Source organism: Salvelinus fontinalis, unplaced genomic scaffold, assembly GCF_029448725.1.
Source record: "Salvelinus fontinalis isolate EN_2023a unplaced genomic scaffold, ASM2944872v1 scaffold_0568, whole genome shotgun sequence".
Classification (NCBI taxonomy): Eukaryota; Metazoa; Chordata; class Actinopteri; order Salmoniformes; family Salmonidae; genus Salvelinus; species Salvelinus fontinalis.
Genome location: NW_026600777.1, coordinates 1 through 19276, shown reverse-complemented (window position 1 = coordinate 19276; position 19276 = coordinate 1). Strand labels below are relative to the sequence as shown.

The following is a 19276-nucleotide window of genomic DNA, read 5'->3' as shown; positions in this document are numbered from 1 at the left end:
CAAGAGTTTTACTCCTGAGTTGAGGCTAACGAGTGACTGTTGTAACATTATCTGGCTTGCTACAACTTGTAGCTAATGTTAATGACGTAACAGATGGTGTGTGGCTTGGCAGGGTTGGGTTTTGGGGGACGCATGGCTCTCGACCTTTGCCTTTTCCAAGTCCGTAGGGGAGTTGCAGCGATGGGAAAAGACTAACTAACAATTGGATATCACGAAAAATGAATAAAAGTATCAAACCATTTTTATAATAATTGGTCGTTGTGCACAGTAAAGAGAAGCCATTAATTACTACCTAGACTAAGTATAGCAAATCAAATATTATTATTTCTTTACTAATGCATGTTTTCAAGTTACACTGTTTATAAACAAATAGCTATTTTGCATAAACAACTGGATCAAGTGGTAAAAGTCATGTAACAGGTCATGATGGAACAAGTTATTCGATATCAGTAATGCAAGAGAAAAAGTTCAAAGGCAGACAAATGAAAACATGAACCCTGCCATATCACTACAATAGTTTAGGGGTTTCTCTATTAAAAGAAACACCAAAAGGACTGCTGAACATCACCCTTATATCATCCACTTCATTCCATTTCATACAGTTAATGTTCAGCAGAACCTCAAGTTGAAGTAAATTTTTTGTATTGGACCTCCAACCATCAGCATAGAAAGTATTAGGTGCCAGGTGCATCGGGTTCATTGTGTCAAGAACTGCAACGCTACTGGGTTTTTAACGCTCAACAGTTTCCCGTGTGTATCAAGAATGGTCCACCACCCAAAGGACATCCAGACAACTTGACTACTGTGGGAAGCATTGGAGACAACATGGGTCAGCATCTCTATGGAACGCTTTCAACACCTTGTTCTTAATATTGGGGAGGTGTTCCTAATGTTTTGTATACTACACACCAGAGGTAGTGATTATCAGAACACACATAAATGACAGTTAATAGACGTATTCATGTTGTACTGAAAGTGGACATACAACCAACACATATTGCATTGCCTATATGCTGTGGTAGTGTCCATTTAAACGTAACTAGTTGGCACTAAGCCTTAAAGTCAGAGAGCGTGAGAAAAAAAACACCAGGACACTTTTACAGTTGACCACCACTTAATCGAAGACCTATTCTTTAATGAACCGATGAAGAACAAGGCTCAATTACTAAATAGTTACTGCAATTTAAATGTACGAATTTAACAATACATGGTACAATATGAATGTGCTACAAGTATGAATATTTTACTCTAATCTTACTCTTTTCTGTATTTACACAACCTTTCTAGGGCATCTGAATAGGCAGCCATGTTGAATTTTGTAAATACAGTCGTGGCCAAAAGTTTTGTGAATGACACAAATATTAATTTTCACAAAGTCTGCTGCCTCAGTTTGTATGATGGCAATTTGCATATACTCCAGAATGTTATGAAGAGTGATCAGATGAAATAAAGTCCCTCTTTGCCATGCAAATGAACTGAATCCCCCAAAAACATTTCCACTGCATTTCAGCCCTGCCACAAAAGGACCAGCTGACATCATGTCAGTGATTCTCTTGTTAACACAGGTGTGAGTGTTGACGAGGACAAGGCTGGAGATCACTCTGTCATGCTGATTGAGTTCGAATAACAGACTGGAAGCTTCAAAAGGAGGGTGGTGCTTGGAATCATTGTTCTTCCTCTGTCAGCCATGGTTACCTGCAAGGAAACACGTGCCGTCATCATTGCTTTGCACAAAAAGGGCTTCACAGGCAAGGATATTGCTGCCAGTAAGATTGCACCTAAATCAACCATTTATCGGATTGTCAAGAACTTCAAGGAGAGCGGTTCAATTGTTGTGAAGAAGGCTTCAGGGCGCCCAAGAAAGTCCAGCAAGAGGCAGGACCGTCTCCTAAAGTTGATTCAGCTGCGGGATCGGGGCACCACCAATCTAGAGCTTGCTCAGGAATGGCAGCAGGCAGGTGTGAGTGCATCTGCACGCACAGTGAGGAGCAGATTTTGGAGAATGGCCTGGTGTCAAGAAGGGCAGCAAAGAAGCCACTTCTCTCCAGGAAAAACATCAGGGACAGACTGATATTCTGCAAAAGGTACAGGGATTGGACTGCTGAGGACGGGGGTAAAGTCATTTTCTCTGATGAATCCCCTATCTGATTGTTTGGGGCAACCCGGAAAAAAGCTTGTCCGGAGACAAGGTGAGCGCTACCATCAGTCCTGTGTCATGCCAACAGTAAAGCATCCTGAGACTATTCATGTGTGGGTTTGCTTCTCAGCCAAGCTAGTGGGCTCACTCACAATTTTGCCTAAGATCACAGCCATGAATAAAGAATGGTACCAACACATCCTCCGAGAGCAACTTCTCCCAACCACTCAGGAACAGTTTGGTGACGAACAATGCCTTTTCCAGCATGGTGGAGCACCTTGCCATAAGGCAAAAGTGATAACTAAGTGGCTCGGGGAACAAAACATCGATATTTTGGGTCCATGGCCAGGAAACTCCCCAGACCTTAATCCCATTGAGAACTTGTGGTCAATCCTCAAGATGCGGGTGGACAAACAAAACCCCACAATTTCTGACAAACTCCAAGCATTGATTATGCAAGAATGGGTTGCCATCAGTCAGGATGTGGCCCAGAAGTTAATTGACAGCATGCCAGGGTGGATTGCAGAGGTCTTGAAAAAGAAGGGTCAACACTGAAAATATTGACTCTGCATCAACTTCATGTAATTGTCAATAAAAGCCTTTGACACTTATTAAATGCTTGAATTATACTTCAGTATTCCATAGTAACATCTGACAAAAATATCTAAAGACACTGAAGCAGCAAACTTTGTGGAAATTAATATTTGTGTCATTCTCAAAACTTTTGGCCACGACTGTACATTTACAGACTTCCAATATAGAATGCTTTCAATGCCTTACATTTGAAATAAGTTAATATACAAGATAAAACGTCTTCTGGGGATCTTAACAGCATGATACATGTCTTTACGAAATATTTAATTTCATAATCACCTCTGTTTTTGCCTAGTTTCACACGAGTTTGCGAATGTACAATTAGCCCCATAATTCAATTTGCGATGTTGATCCGCTAAGCAAAGTCAGCTTAGCGGACTTTAATATGGGGAATTCAAGATACAAGTGTAAGTAGAAACAAATGTAAATTTAAAAAAAACTCCTAATCCCCAAAATGGGAGAATTAAACAATATTTATATTCTTGAGAATGTGGGCATGGTCCGTGGACACTTAAGGGACAGTCATGTCGAGTGTGTTTCATTTGGTGATCTCATGAAGGACAGGAAACACACACAACTGTATCTCTTAAAGTGTACATTTCCCAGCTGTCAGTTTTACATCTGACTGTTGTATAAGATGAATGAATAAGTATAAAAATACTTTTGAAAAGCTAACAATGAGATTTAGTCTTCTAAATCAGAATTGGTTGTTTTATGTAACTTATGCACAGTCAGTAGCCACGTCCAGTTGAGCACAAACATGATGAGACAGCCCCTTTTCTACCCAAGTATAAAATCCCCAGTGACGCAATTCACACCAGACCACGGTGTAAGCTAAGGTTGCAAATGGTTGAATTTCAAAGACCATACAACGTGTAGCGTTGGTTACACGGCTAGAAATTGTTAAACTCTAAAACATTGCCACAGAAGGAGCAGATCTTATACGAGGCCTTTTCAGTCTGCAGCTGGAAATGTATGTAGCCTAGGACAAAGAATACCGACAACTGCCGAAACATCTATTCTATGTGACGACATGGGTATGCCTGACGTATCCACTAGGGACGTAACCAGAGACTTTTCTCTTTTCCAATTTATATTTTGCTGATTCATGATTCTATGCTAGGGTTGGTGCAGATATCCAAGGGTTTGCAACATTCAGTAATGATACTGAAGAGGTAATAAAATTCATTAATAAGAGACTGTTTTGATAAGATATGAAAATCTGGGGAGTATTATTTGGGAAATTGACACTCTATAAACAACATTTTTCCGTGGTGCCCCAACTCCCTTGTTAAAGTTACATGATTAGTTTAATTGCGTAATTAAACTACACATGGAGAATTGATTTGATAATATACAGTCTTCACATTTTATGATAGTCAACAACACGAAAGCATATAACTTTCCCTGACATCACACGTATACATTGTAATTTTCGATTTACCTGATATAGTAGGATGGCTAACATTCGATGTCTGCGAAGGTGTTGTCTTCTAGCCAAGATATGAAATGCAATCATAATTGACTGTAGTGCATGTAAGGCACACACAGCAGTTCCATGATGACTGAAAACACAACCGTGGGATGAACAAGTGACACATTTCTGGGCGGTCCATTTAAAATTAAATAATTCTTCCCTCGCCCCTTGCCCTGCAAGTGTCAACTCATCAGACGTCATGATACGTCATCACTTTTCTGCTCTTTTGCACACCAGTATCTCTACTTGCACATCACAATCTGCTCATCTATCACTCCAGTGTTAATTTGCTAAATTGTAATTACTTCGCTACTATGGCCTATTTATTGCCTTACCTCCTCACGCCATTTGCACACACTGTATATAGACTTTCTTATTTTTCTATTGTGTTATTGACTGTACGCCTGTTTATTCAAAGTTAAATCTAGAATTGGCTTCCTATTTCGCAACAAAGCATCCTTGACTCCCCTGCCAAACATACCCTTGTAAAATTGACCATCCTACCGATCCTCGACTTCGGCGATGTCATTTACAAAATAGCCTCCAATACCCTACTCAATAAATTGGATGCAGTCTATCACAGTGCCATCCGTTATGTCACCAAAGCCCCATATACTACCCACCACTGTGACCTGTACGGTCTCGTTGGCTGGCCCTCGCTTCATACTCGTCGCCAAACCCACTGGCTCCAGGTCATCTACAAGACCCTTCTAGGTAAAGTCCTCCCTTATCTCAGCTTGCTGGTCACCATAGCAGCACCCATATGTAACACTCGCTCCAGCAGGTATATCTCTCTGGTCACCCACAAAATCAATTCTTCCTTTGGCCTCTCCTTCCAGTTCTCTGCTGCCAATGACTGGAACGAACTACAAAAATCTCTGAAACTGGAAACACTTATCTCCCTCACTAGCTTTAAGCACCAGCTGTCAGAGCAGCTCACAGATTACTGCACCTGTACATAGCCCATCTATAATTTAGCCCAAACAACTACCTCTCCCCCTACTGTATTTATTTATTTTGCTCCTTTAGACCCCACTATTTCTATCTCTACTTTGCACATTCTTCCACTGCAAATCTACCATTCCAGTGTTTTACTTGCTATATTGTATTTACTTCACCACCATGGCCTTTTTTTGCCTTTACCTCCCCTATCTCACCTCATTTGCTCACATTGTATATAGACTTATTTTTCTACTGTATTATTGACTGTATGTTTGTTTTACTCCATGTGTAACTCTGTGTTGTTGTATGTGTCGAACTGCTTTGCTTTATCTTGGCCAGGTCGCAGTTGTAAACGAGAACTTGTTTTCAACTTGCCTACCTGGTTAAATAAAGGTGAAATATATATATATATTTTTTATCCATGTCTAACTCTGTGTTGTTGTTTGTATCGCACTGCTTTGCTTTATCTTGGCCAGGTCACAGTTTTAAATGAGAACTTGTTCTCACCTAGCTTACCTGGTTAAATTAAGGTGAAAAACTGTTGTTTTAAAAAAAAAAATCAGAAGTGTCCACTTTATTTGAGGGCTGAGGGGAGAAGGTGTGTATTTTAAGTGTTTGGAATGCAGCCCTAGTGTGTTGTATTGGGATTGTGCCAGAGCATTATGGGGGTTCTATGTGGTGAGAAATTTAGTGACGTTGGATATAGATTAAAATTGAAGCATTTTTTTATATTATTCAATTCAAATTCGTTTTTTCAAATTACAGGAGAGCGAGGAGGTATATTACAAATAGTTTTCTTGGTTTTAGAACTTTATTTTAGTTTGTAGTTAGCAAGGCAAGTTTAAATAAATTACACGAACTCCAGTAGCTAGCTAACTAGCGTTACCAGCGCGAGTGTGCATTTATCTCCTCCAGAATGGTAGGATGGCCAACGCTGTCGAAAATGTTGTGGATTTTTTTGGGTTGAAGAACCATTTTCATTCTCTGGGGTACACGGAAAGGTGCGAATTAAAAGCGAGGGTTGACCTCTGCTTGAGATCAGTTTCATGAAGAAGGTGAGGGCGTTCAATACTAACTGGTATCAAAAGTATAACTGGTTAATAGGGAGCCTTTCATCAAGTCGCCTGCATACATCTATACACCCAACCGATCAGGGTAAACTAATTGGTAACATGTATTTATAGTCCATTTGTGTCAGGAGAAAATGTGATCAAATTTAGTATATATATTCAAAATTGTGGTGACTAGGCTGCCTATACGTTTTTAATCCAAAATGATTAACTGGAATGAATTAATCAACATAATAGTGTAATGACCTGACTAGATCATAAAAGAACAACTGTCCAGACATAGGATTGAGTTTAGAGTTGTCACAGCGGCGACAAAAGTCCTCCACATCCCTCTTGTGCTGCCCCCAGTAGAAGCCCTGACGGAGACGGCGCAGTGTTTTTGTGACCCCAAAGTGTCCAGTGTCCACCCCGCCATGAGTACTCTGGAGCACAGCCTCCCGCAATGCTTTTGGGACCACCACCTGCCACCTCTCCTCTCCCGTAGCTGACTCCTTCCATGCCCGCTGTAGCACGCCATCAGCCAGCCGCAGTCTCTCAAACTTTGACCACAACCCTTTGGTCGCGAGTGAGAGCGCTGTCACCTCTTCCCATGGTGGCCTCACCTGCGCCTCTACCCACTGTAGCACTGGCTGTAGGTCTGTGTCCCGTCCCTGCTGCTGCCGCCATTCAGCCACGTCGACAGTCTGCAGCTCACAGCAGACAGGCCCGCTCGCCCGACACACTGTGGCAGAGACCCCCTCTGCACACAGCTCTCTCTCCCGTCCCTCTCTCCGTTCACAGTGGCTGCAGCCGTCTGCAGTACAGGGCCGACGGGACATGGCGTCGGCGTTGGAGTGGCGTGCCCCTGCCCTGTGCACCACCGTGAAGTCATACGGCTGAAGCTCCTCCAACCAGCGTGCCACCTGCCCCTCTGGCTCTCTGAAAGACATGAGCCACTGGAGAGCAGAGTGGTCAGTCCTTACAGTAAAGGGCAGACCACCCAGGTAGTACTTGAAGTGTTTGACGGAAGCCACAACAGCCAAAAGCTCCCGCCGGGTGACACAGTAGCGGCGCTCATGTTTGTCAAATGTTTTGCTGAAGTACGCCACCACTCTCTCCCCCTCTGGCCCCACCTGGGCCAGCACCCCACCCATGCCCACATTGCTCGCGTCTGTGTCCAGGATAAAGGGCAAGGTGAGGTCAGGGGGGGCGAGCACGGGGGCCTCGATCAGTGCACGTTTGAGGGTGTTGAACGCCTCCTCACACTCCACTGTCCAAGTGAAAGCCTTGTCCTTCGGCAGCAGGCGGTTCAGTGGAGCAGCAACGCTTGAGAAGCCCCGTACAAACCTCCTGTAGTACGAGGCCAGGCCCAGGAAGCTCTTCAGCTGACGCTGGTCGGTGGGGGTGGGCCAGTCTCTGACAGCCGCTACCTTGTCCTCCATGGTGCTGATCCCCTCCTTCCCCACTCGGTGGCCCAAGAAGGACACCTCTCTCCTCATGAAGTGGCACTTCTCGGGGTGGAGCTTCAGACCTGCGGCAGCCACCCTCTCCAGCACACGCCGTAGCGCCCCCAGGGCTGACTGGAAGGAGCTGCCATGGGCCAGGATGTCATCGAGGTATACCAGACACTGCTGTCGGGGGATGCCATCCAGCACCCTGTCCATCAAACGCTCAAAAGTAGCTGGAGCGTTGCACAGGCCAAAGCACAGGACCTTGAACTGCCAGTGTCCTCTGTTAGTGGAGAATGCAGTTTTGGCTCTGGCCTCTGGGGAGAGGGGCACCTGCCAGTAGCCACTGCGGAGGTCTAGTGAGGAGAACCAGGAGGACCCCCTAACCAGGTCCAGCGACTCATCGATACGTGGTATGGGGTATGAGTCCTTCCTGGTTACCTCATTCAGCCGCCTGTAGTCCGCACAGAACCTCAGCTTGCCCCCCTTCTTCGGAACCATGACGACTGGCGCCGCCCAGGGGCTGTCTGAGGGCTCAATGAAGTCTGCCCGCTGCATCTCCAACACAGCCTTGTCTGCCGCCTCCTGGCGTGCCAGCGGGATACGGCGGGGACGCATCTTGATGGGTCGAGCATCACCTGTGTCGATCTCATGCTGCACCAGATGAGTCTGACCCACCTCTTCCTCACTCAGCGCAAAGCTGTCTCTGAATTCAAACAGCAACTGCCACAACCGTTCCTGCTGCTCGGGGTCAAGACCAACACAGTTCCTCCCCCATATCTCCCTCACTGCAGACAGTGTCCTCTCCTCTCCCATCTGGGGCAGCTGGGCTGGGGGGGCGCGGCCTGGGCTCACAGAGGGCTGTGTCATGGAGGTAGCTGGGGGAATGTAACACACCGCCGTAGGTGACAGGGGGGCTGGGGAAAAGTCACACACAGCTGTGGGGGGGGTGGGGGGGGGGGGGGGGCAGCCATGAGTCTCTGCTGCTTTAACTGTTGGAGTAAAGGGTTTGTTGGGTTGAGTGATTGTGACATTAGGGAGGGCCATGGTGACTTCCGGCCCTCCCTGGAAGCTCAGTGTGCCCCTATTTAGGTCTAACTGGCAGCCTGTGCTCCTAAGAAAGTCCAACCCCAGGATACAAGGGTCCTGCACAGCCGCCACCCACACAGGATGACGCACAGTCCTGCCCCCTACTGTCAGAGTCATTATTCCCTTCCCTTTCATGGGTGCCAGCTCACCTGTGACTGTGCGGAGCTGCACAGTTGTAGGCTCACACTGAGTCCAACCTGCCACAATATCCGGCCTCACCAGGGTTACTGTGGACCCAGTGTCCACCAGGGCGGAGCAGGGCACCCCCTCCACAGTGACAGGGACATGACAAAAGTCCCCAACACAGGTCCGGCCCACCACAACAACAGGCTCCATCCGCTTGCTTTCCTCTGCTTCTGGGGGAAGTGGAGCCTTGCTTCCCCGTCTGTGCCGGTGGGCTCCTCCTGAAGATGATGGTGGTTGGGATAGAAAGCACTACCCGGTCTATGCGGACCCCGAGCCGTTTCCCTGAGCTCTGGGGGACATGGGGCAATTTCGGCGCAGATGGCCGCCACAACCCCAGCAGACCCTGGGACCAGGGTGTGTGTTTCGTGCCGCCTGTAGCGACACAGCACGAATGAGTTCTGTCATTTCAGCTACCCATGCAGGCTTTTCCGGCTCCGGGCTGCTTGGCCCCCCAGCTCGCACAGAGGGTGTGTCTCCCTGCACCCCCACCAAAGCCCCAGCTGAAGCCCCAGCCCACACCAGCTCCCTCTCCAAAGCCATCTCCAAGGCTATCTGCAATGTCTCAGGATGAGCCAGCATGCGCAGCTCCGTAGGAGAGAGCGCCTGTATGAACTGGTCCCGTGCTAGCTCGTTCTGCACGGAGGGGGCATGTGAGCATATGCCCGCCGAGAGAGGCTCTCAATGTCAATTAGCTAGCACCCGTAGAGGCTCTCCAGGCTGCCTGCGTCTATTACTCAGTTCGGAGCGCAGTAGCCCGGGCTGTACACACTGTCCATAGCGCCTCCTCAGTGCTCCCACTAAAGCACCATAATCATGTCTGTCCTCGGGGCTAATCAATATCAAACAGGCCAGAGCTTCATCCGTGAGGCATAAAGCCAACTGCAGTGCCCTTTCTTCATCCGACCACCCCCTAAAATGAGCTAACAGTTCAAACTGAGCATGAAAAGCTTCCCAATCCGCCTTACCGGAATACTTCGGGGTCTTAACAGATACGGACGCAGCCGGGGACTGGGCGCCGCTATGTTTGTTTACATCCTGAGCCCCAGATTCCTCGTCCCGCCGCGTCGACGTCACCACTTCGGCCCGCCCACCAGAATCCGCGCGAAACACAGTCGACGAAGCACTCATGCCCGCTTCAGCCGCCATCACTCTAACGTCCTCCCTCAAGCGGCCTCTGGGCTCCGACCCCCTAGCGATCTCCTCAGCCAGAACCCCCGACGTCCATGCACACGCACCTCCTTGGCCATAATCGTCCCCTACCTCCACCTTCACTTTCGGATTCCCTCGAAGCATTTTCACCCCCGTTCTCACCTACGGTAGCTAGCCACAGAAGTCAGCTAGCTAGCTGGCTTACTTTTATCACCGTTTTTACTTCTGACACCAATGTAATGACCTGACTAGATCATAAAAGAACAACTGTCCAGACAGAGGATTGAGTTTACGAATGGACGGTTTATTAAACCAACTTTACACAGGCTACTGTTTGGCCGTAGCCCACGCCAAATAAATGAAAGATAACCCACCAGCCAATCGTGACCTTCCCTTGTGAAGCCCAGACGTAAGAGAGAGAACAAAGGAAAAACCTGGTCTTAACTTCCAATGCAAAATCCCCCTGCCCAACCCCTCTCCACGCCACTCCGCCAACCGCCAGGATGCCCGGCATCAGAACATTCCAGGCATTCCCGTGATTGGCAGATAGCAGGTTGATTGACATGTCGGACCCCGCGAACACAACCACCTACTAGCCTAACACATAACACACAGCTGTCTGTGCGGGTCGCTACAATAGTGATGTGAGTGCATTTTTCTGTAAGGCCAACAGTTGCATAGGCCTGTATGATGCGAACATGCATAAAGCAAGCTCAGCCCTGTGAGTTATATTGTCTATCAGTTCTTGTCTATGTGTCTGGGTAGAGGAAATCACCCCTCCTAATCTAGTCTAAATATAGTTTATATTAACAAATATAAGGTAGCTGCAGTTTGACAGGGTCTGCATTCCCCCCAGGAGTAAAAAAACAACATTTGACCTGATTAGGAAAAACTGGTCCCATCATAGCCCATATAAAACCTTTTTACAAGTGAATAATCACTGTCATACCTTATAGGGTCCAGAGTTTTCCTAGTTAGATTAACATATAAGGAAAACTCCAGGCCTCAGGGGGTAAAATTTCCCCACCTTTCTGGACCTATTGTGCCACCAGTCAGCTTGCAGTTGTCAGTTATTGTCAGGTATGTGGATGATCAGGGCTTTATTCAGGAACGTTTCTTGGGCTACTTTGTGCAAAGCTGTCATCAAAGCAAAGGGTGGCTATTTTATGAATCTCAAATATAAAATATATTTACATTTATTGAACACTTTTTGGGATACAAAATTATTCGATATGTGTTATTTCATAGTTTTGATGACTTCACTATTATTCTACAATGTAGAAAATAGTAAAAATAAACACCCTTGAATGAGTAACTGTTGTAAAACTTTTGACCGGTAGTGTATATACATGGTATAGTGTGTGTATGTGTCAGGATGTGTTTTGTGTCAATCAAATTGATGGAAAAGTTTCCCTCAGAAAGCAAGATGGATTGTATTGATGAGAGAATCAAAAGAGCTTTAAGACGCCGCCCTTATGTGGTAAATATAAAATATGTATTTGTTTTGTCCTGTTTTTGTTATATTATCACCTTTTAAATTGAGTGTTGTGTTGACAGTTGAATCCAATGAGGGTTAACACCCCTGATTCTGTGATGTGGCCAACCGTCAAGGTGCACAGAAGGCCAAAGCCTGTAAGTCATATCTGACCTAAAAACACATAAACATTAGTTATGCATTCTGCAATAAGCAAAGCAGTGTTGAATTCATTCTTTACTGTTTACAGCCAATCATTGTGAGCTGTGGGCAGGACCAGACATCTAGGGATGGATGGAACATCAATCCAGAGCCTCTCAGCCAGGTCATCTCTGCTGTTCCCATAGAGACACAACAGATAGATCGATCTTTTGATTCATATGGCCATTTTGGTTGGCTTGGTTGAATTGACAATCATCCATTTGAGATGCTAAAGAATCCTATACTATGGAAGGTCTTTAGCCCCACCCCTAATGTTATGGGAGTTGCATTTATTGCATTTTCAGTTACCCATGTATTGCTCACTACTTGTACAACCATGTTGGATTGCCTACATATTCTACATTTCCTTGAGGGTCAATGCCAGTGTATTCTATGGCTGCCATGAGTACATGCCTTTCTCTGTCTCCTCAGTCTGGAAGGGTTACTCGGCTGATAGAGAAAATATGATGAGGTGAACTGATCCTCCAATTCTGATTAATCTTCAATCTACTCCTTCACTGACTGTGAATCTGAGGTAAGAGTTGTACCCTACCGTCCATGTCTTTGTTGAGTGACACCACTGTGAGGAGGATGGTCTCTGACTACTTGACTCTGATACACAGTGTGATGATGAGAATCATGAAAGGAGGACACCACCGCTGAAAGTTAAGGACGAGGAGGATATAAAAGGTGACAAAGCTTGAAGTGAGTGATATTGTAGAGGACGACGATCTGTCTCTCCACTCCTACGAGGAGTCAGACTTCCTGGTTAGTTCTCCATATTAAAACAAGAAATATATATGCATGGGGGATTGGAAATGATACAGACAATTGTATTGATAGATCTCAAAATGTATCTGCAATATTAAAGTTGATCTCCCCCCCCCCCCCCCCACACACACATTTTTGAGTAACTCTTCCATTGAATGTGGAGAATAGACTGACTAGCTAGCTCTCTGACACACTACTTGATGATGGCAATGATGCCTCTACTGAGGACAGTCCAGAGCCTCCAAAGGAACCACAAGGACCACTGAAGGACCATCGACTGGTAGGCATCTTTTAAATTTGTGTGTGTGTGTGTCACATCTCAAAGGTTTGACCCTATGTCTGTTGAGATTGTGGCCAAGCCCAACATCCTCCTCCCTGCCTCTGTGAATGCCCTGAAGAAGGTGTCACGCCAGATGGAGGTGGTCCCCACTGTCCGGCCTTGCAGGCAGCAGCTGGACAAGAAGACACAGTGGACCAACACCAACGAGGAGAGCCTGAGAAGGATCAAAGAGAACCTGACCTCAATAGAACTCAACCTGGAGGAAGGCCTGGAGACGCACAATGACGGTCAGGACATCAACCAAGAGAGGCAGAAGAAGAATGAGGGACGCTGTAGAGGATGGATTACGAAGTGGATAGGGAGGAGGAAGGAGAGACTGACGGATGAAGACGTGGCTAGGGAGATCAAGAGGATGGGCAAGGAGGTGAGGGCACTGATCCAAGAGATGAAGAGAAACTGCAGCGAAGGTGATCTTAAGGCAGTTGACCTGGACAGTTGGCTAATTGACTTGGGAGGTTGAAAGTGGCATTCAAGAAATGTACTGGAGAGATTGATGAAATTATAGACAGCATGGCAGAAATGCAGACCAGTATAGCTGAGAACAGGCTCCTCAAGTCATAAAAAAATAACAATGTCCAGAGCTTTGTAAGTTACTCTTACTTATTGAGTATAGTCATGTATCTGTAATGTGTTTACTTATAAAGTATATCTACAGATTGTTTTTAACATAGCACTCTCCTGATATTTGACTTGTCTCTGGTCCTGTGTCTGGCAAGACTGGCCTCTCTCCTCTTGTGGTCTCAGCACACCGGACCCTGGCTGAAGCCCTACGGGCCCTGCCCTCTGCTGTGGCCTCTCCCTCCCCAGAGAATGTCCCGAGGCTCTCTGATTCCTCTCAGCCCTGTCATTATTGCTCTGCCCGCTACAGTGAACTTCCCATACCGCCACAGCCCTCAGCTGGCCCCCATAACCATCCTGAGTGTGACCGCCCCCACAGATGAGAGGAAATACAAGAAGGGTGTATTGGCCGTAAGTCCTTCTATAGTATAGCATAAGTCCTTCTATAGTATAGCATAGCTCTAGATATAGTAGCTCAAGAGAAGAGAAAACCCATAAGCTTACATTCCTTTATCTCCTTGTCCAAAATATTCAGGAAGGGAAGGTCAATAAGAAAAAGAGCAAGGCCAACGTAAAAGCTTCAAACACATTGATATGCAAGTTCAGGACCATTGTACACTGAAGTGGAGCATGCATCTGGTCTGAAGCATGTCAAAAGAGAGCAAATGAACTGGGACTGGAGGACTGCATCACATTTAAACTAAATTAGCATGTATCTGATTTAGCTACACTCATCTGTACTTGAATTGTGCTGTTTGAAACGTGTATTTCCAATAAAACTTTTTAAATTCCAATTATTTGTGTCTGACAGATTTGTCTTTATTAATTACATTGGGGGTTCTTAAACTTTTTACAGCAAGTGAATATTATAGTACTGACATTACCTAAATGTTATCAGTGGGGGGGTTTATTCTGCTGTTCTGGAATGTATCCCACGGTAGGTGGTGGTAGTGAACCAATAAATAGTTGGATTTTCCACCAGAAACCCAAGAAGGCAGGCAGAGACTTTTGTTACCATGCAACGAGGAGATGCTTGTGAAAAGTACTAGTTCCAGAATTGGCTGCTGTATACATAGCGCGCATGTGTGTATGTTGCTGGTATCTGTATTGTACTGATGGCGCAAAAGCCATGACATGGAGACGTAGTGGAGTGGTAACGCGCATGCAAGCAGTTGCTCCCGACGCCACTTGGGTACACTGCAGCATCCACGGAGAGGCTCTTGCTGCCAAAGGAATGCCTGAAAGCTTGAAAGACATTTTGGACACTATAGGGCAAATGGTTAACTTTGTTAAAGTAAGGCCCCTGAACTCTCGTGTATTTTCTGCATTATGAAATGATATGGGCAGCGACCATGTAACGTTTGTACAACAAACAGAAGTGCGCTGGTTATCAAGGGGCAAAGTATTGACACATTTTTTAGAATTGAGAGACGAGCTTCAAGTTTTCTTTACTGACCATCATTTTCACTTGTCTGACGGCTTGCACGATGACGAGTTTCTCACAAGACTGGCCTATCTGGGTGAAGTTTTTTCTCGCCTGAATGATCTGAATCTAAGATTACAGGGACTCTCCGTAACTATTTTCAGGGTGCGGGACAAAATTGATGCAGTGATTAAGAATTTGGAGCTCTTCTCTGTCTGTATTAACAAGGACAACACACAGGTATTTCCATCATTGTATGATTTTTTTGTGTGCAAATGAACTCAAGCTTACGGACAATGTCAAATGTGCCATGCACGACTCCAACACCATCATTAAGATTGCAGACGATGCAACAGTGGTAGGCCAAATCAACGACAATGACGAGACAGCCTATAGGGAGGAGGTCAGAGACCTGGACGGGTGGTGCCAGAATATCAACCTATCCCTCAACGTAACCAAGACTAAGGAGATGATTGTGGACTACAGGAAGAGGAGGATCGAGCACGCCCCCATTCTCATCAATGGGGCTGTAGTAGAGCAGGTTGAGAGCTTCAAGTTCCTTGGTGTCCACATCACCAACAAACTAGAATGGTCCAAACACACCAAGACAGTCGTGAAGAGGGCATGACAAAGTCTATTCCCCCTCAGGAAACTAAAAAGATTTGGCATGGGTCCTCAGATCCTCAAAAGGTTCTACAGCTGCAACATCGACAGCGTCCTGACTGGTTGCATCACTGCCTGGTACGGCAACTGCTCGGCCTTCAACCGCAAGGCACTACAGAGGGTAGTGCGCACGGCCCAGTACATCACTGGGGTTAAGCTGCCTGCCATACAGGACCTCTACACCAGGCGGTGTCAGAGGAAGGCCCTAAGAATTGTCAGAGACCCCAGCCACCCCAGTCATAGACTGTTCTCTCTACTACCGCATGGCAAGCGGTACCTGAGCGCCAAGTCTTGGACCAAAAGGCTTCTCAACAGTTTTTCCCCACAAACCATAAGACTCCTGAACTCCTCATCAAATGGCTACCCGGACTATTTGCATTGTGTGCCCCCCCAACCCCTCTTATGCTGATGCTACTCTCTGTTTATCATATATGCATAGTCACTTTAACCATACCTTCATGTACATACTATCTCAATTAGCCTGACTAACCGGTGCACCCGCACATTGGCTACCCGGATAATCTGCATTGTGTCCCGCCACCCACCAACCCCTCTATTACGCTACTGCTACTCTCTGTTTATCATATATGCATAGTCACTTTAACCATACCTTCATGTACATACTACCTCAATCAGCCCGACTAACCGGTGCTTGTATATGGCCTCATTATTGTTATTTTTCAGTGTCTTTTTTACTGTTGTTTTTATTTCTTTACTAATCTACTGTTCACCTAATACCTTTTTTTTACTTAAAAATTGCACTGTTGGTTAGAGCCTGTAAGTAAGCATTTCACTGGGTCTACACCTGTTGTATTCCGCGTACGTGACAAATAAACTTTGATATGATTTGTAAGTGAAAGTAGGCAAAAACAGAGATGATTATGATATGAAATATTGCGTCAGGACATCTATCATGCTGTGAAGTTCCTTCTTGTATATTAACTAATTTCAAATGTAAGGTATTGAAAGCATTCTATTTTTGCTGTCTGGAAATGTATTTACAAAATTCAACGTGGCTGCCTTTTCAGATGCTCTAGGAAGGTTGTGTAAATACAGAGAGCAGAGTAATATTAGAGTAAAATATCCATACTTGTAGCACATTCATATTGTACCATGTATTGTTCAATTCGTACATTTAAATTGCAGTAACTATTCAGTCATTGTGCCTTGTTTTTCATCGGTTCATTAAAGAATAGGTCTTTGATTAAGTCGTGGTAAACTGTAAAAATGGTGTTCCTTTGAACTTTTTCTCTTGCATTACTGATATCGAATAACGTGTTCCATCATGACCTGTTACATGACTCTTACCACTTGATCCAGTTGTTTATGCAAAATAGCTATTTGTATATAAACAGTATAACTTGAAAACATGCATTTGTAAAGAAATAATAATCATTGATTTGCTATACTTAGTCTTGGTTGTAATTTATGGCTTCTCTTTACTGTGCACAACGACCAATTATTATTTACTTATTTTTTGTACTTTTATCAATTTTTTCTCTCACAATTTTCAATTGGTAGTTACAGTCTTGTTCCATCGCTGCAACTCCCCTATGGACTCGGGAGAAGCGAAGGTCAAGAGCCATGCATCCTCCGAAACAGGACCCTACCAAGCTGCACTGCTTCTTGACACACTGCTTGCTTAACCCGGAAGCCGCACCAATGTGTTGGAGGAAACACCGTCCAGCTGGTGACCAAAGTCAGCGGGGCCATTTGTGCGCCGCCTCATGGGACTCCCGGTCACGGCCGGCTGTGACACAGCCTGAGATCGAACCCGGGTCTGTAGTGACACCTAAAGCACTGCGATGCAGTGCCTTAGACCGCTTCGCCACTCCGACTACCTCATTTCAACATATAACAAATGAGAGAGCTCTGTCATTCAATGAGTTTTCTATGTCATCAATCTGTCAATGAAGACACAGGTGCCCCTGGGTGAACCATCACAGACTCGGGCATGTTTGCTGTGAAACTCTGGCGGGCACTGACAGACAGACTGGAGAGAATGTTGAGAATGTAGATGCTGAGCCACTGGAGCCCAGTGACTGCTGGTTTGAGAGGCAGATGTCTGCCAATGACTGTGTCCGTGACACGTGGTCCTGTGTGGCTCAGTTGGTAGAGCATGGCGCTTGCAACGCCAGGGTTGTGGGTTCAATTCCCACGGGGGGACCAGGATGAATATGTATGAACTTTCCAATTTGTAAGTCGCTCTGGATAAGAGCGTCTGCTAAATGACTTAAATGTAAATGTTAAATGTATGTCCATGACCTTGACTGTGGCTGCAGCTGTGTTCATGTTTGTGAGTTTACCCAAAGCTATGCTTGAGGGCATATCCATGGTTGTGAACATAATAACCTGAGAACTGAACAGGGCTCCCCTGTGTATAGTAGGAGTGGGCCCAGCCTTCAAAAGTCTTTGGTGTGGTCTCGGTAGCCTGTAGGTTGGAGGAAACTGGAGCGTAGGCTTGGACTGGGTAGAAATTAGTCTGCAACCAATGAGAATGTGGAGAGATTACAGAGAGCTTATCTAACTAAACAGTGATTCTGTATCTAATAATGGGGGACCACAAGGTGCCTATTGTACAGTATTCAATTACAGCTGAGGATCATCTATTGAAACTGCTCCTTATTATAATGTAATCATGTACTCTGGCTTGCACCCAGCAACCATTTTAATTAATGCCCTCTCGTCTTGTAGGATAAATGATGTGTCTAGTGCTTTCTCAGTACTCAGTGTGGGTGGACCATCTTCCTTCTCTTGCTCTTCTCTCTATTGATGCAGGGTCATACAGGGCATCAATATTCAGGGATGCAACTTTCACTGGTGATGGGGGGGACATGTCCACCTTCTGAAATTGCATTTTTGTCCCCCCCCCAGATTTATCATTGAAAGGTGATACAAAACGAGGCAAAAGTGTGCTTTAGGGCCATGAGGACGCTGTTGGGTAGGCTGTTTGGAGTATTTATCCAACCGGATGAAAAAACAAACACTTCTAAAACCAAAGTTGTCCCTCAGCAGCCTGAAAGGCATCTTCTTGTCCAGCACTGATGCTCTAGCATCAGACATGTCTAGAAGTGGGTGCCAGCCCTTTCCGTATGTTTCACCAGAGCAAGATAAGGAGAATGTGTGACACAGTGATGGTAGAGTTTCCTAACCAAACATCCCATTATGTTCAGCATGAGGACTCAACACACATTTCAAGCATATTATTTATTTTTATTTAACTTTTATTTAACTAGGCAAGTCAGTTAAGAACAAATTCTTATTTACAATGACGGCCTTCCCTGGCCAAACCCAGACAGAGCTGGGCCAATTGTGCATCGCCCTATGGGATTTCGACTCACGACCGGATGTGATACAGTCTGGATTCGAACCAGGGACTGTAAACTGAGATGCAGTGCCTTAGACCACAGTGCCGCACATAAACACATTACCACTCAACTACACTAGTAAGCACACTTAAAGATGTGACATACTGCAGTGTATCACGGTTATTTTCAACCACAATAAGGTTGGAGTAATGATAGAGATCCCCCATGCGATGATTGGGTTGCAGAAGAAGACAGTGTGTGGGACCAAAAGTGTTACGATGACCAGAAACAGCCATTTCAGGCCTAACATGGGTACGCTGACCCCAAAAAGAAAGCCCTTAACCATAAGTGAGTACACTGTGGCCATACCCATATGTGAGAGGGATACAGGAACTAACCCCTCCACTTGATTCTGGGCAGATGCACCAAACAGTACCAGCCCCAGGATTGTGTACAACACCCCTGTG

At 45.6% G+C, this 19276-nt stretch overlaps 1 pseudogene; it reads right to left on the bottom strand.

Annotated features, from left to right (window-relative positions):
* Positions 1 to 17400: 17400 nt before the first annotated feature.
* On the bottom strand, positions 17401 to 19272 carry LOC129846490 (uncharacterized; annotated as a pseudogene).
* Between the last annotated feature and the right edge of the window lie 4 nt (positions 19273 to 19276).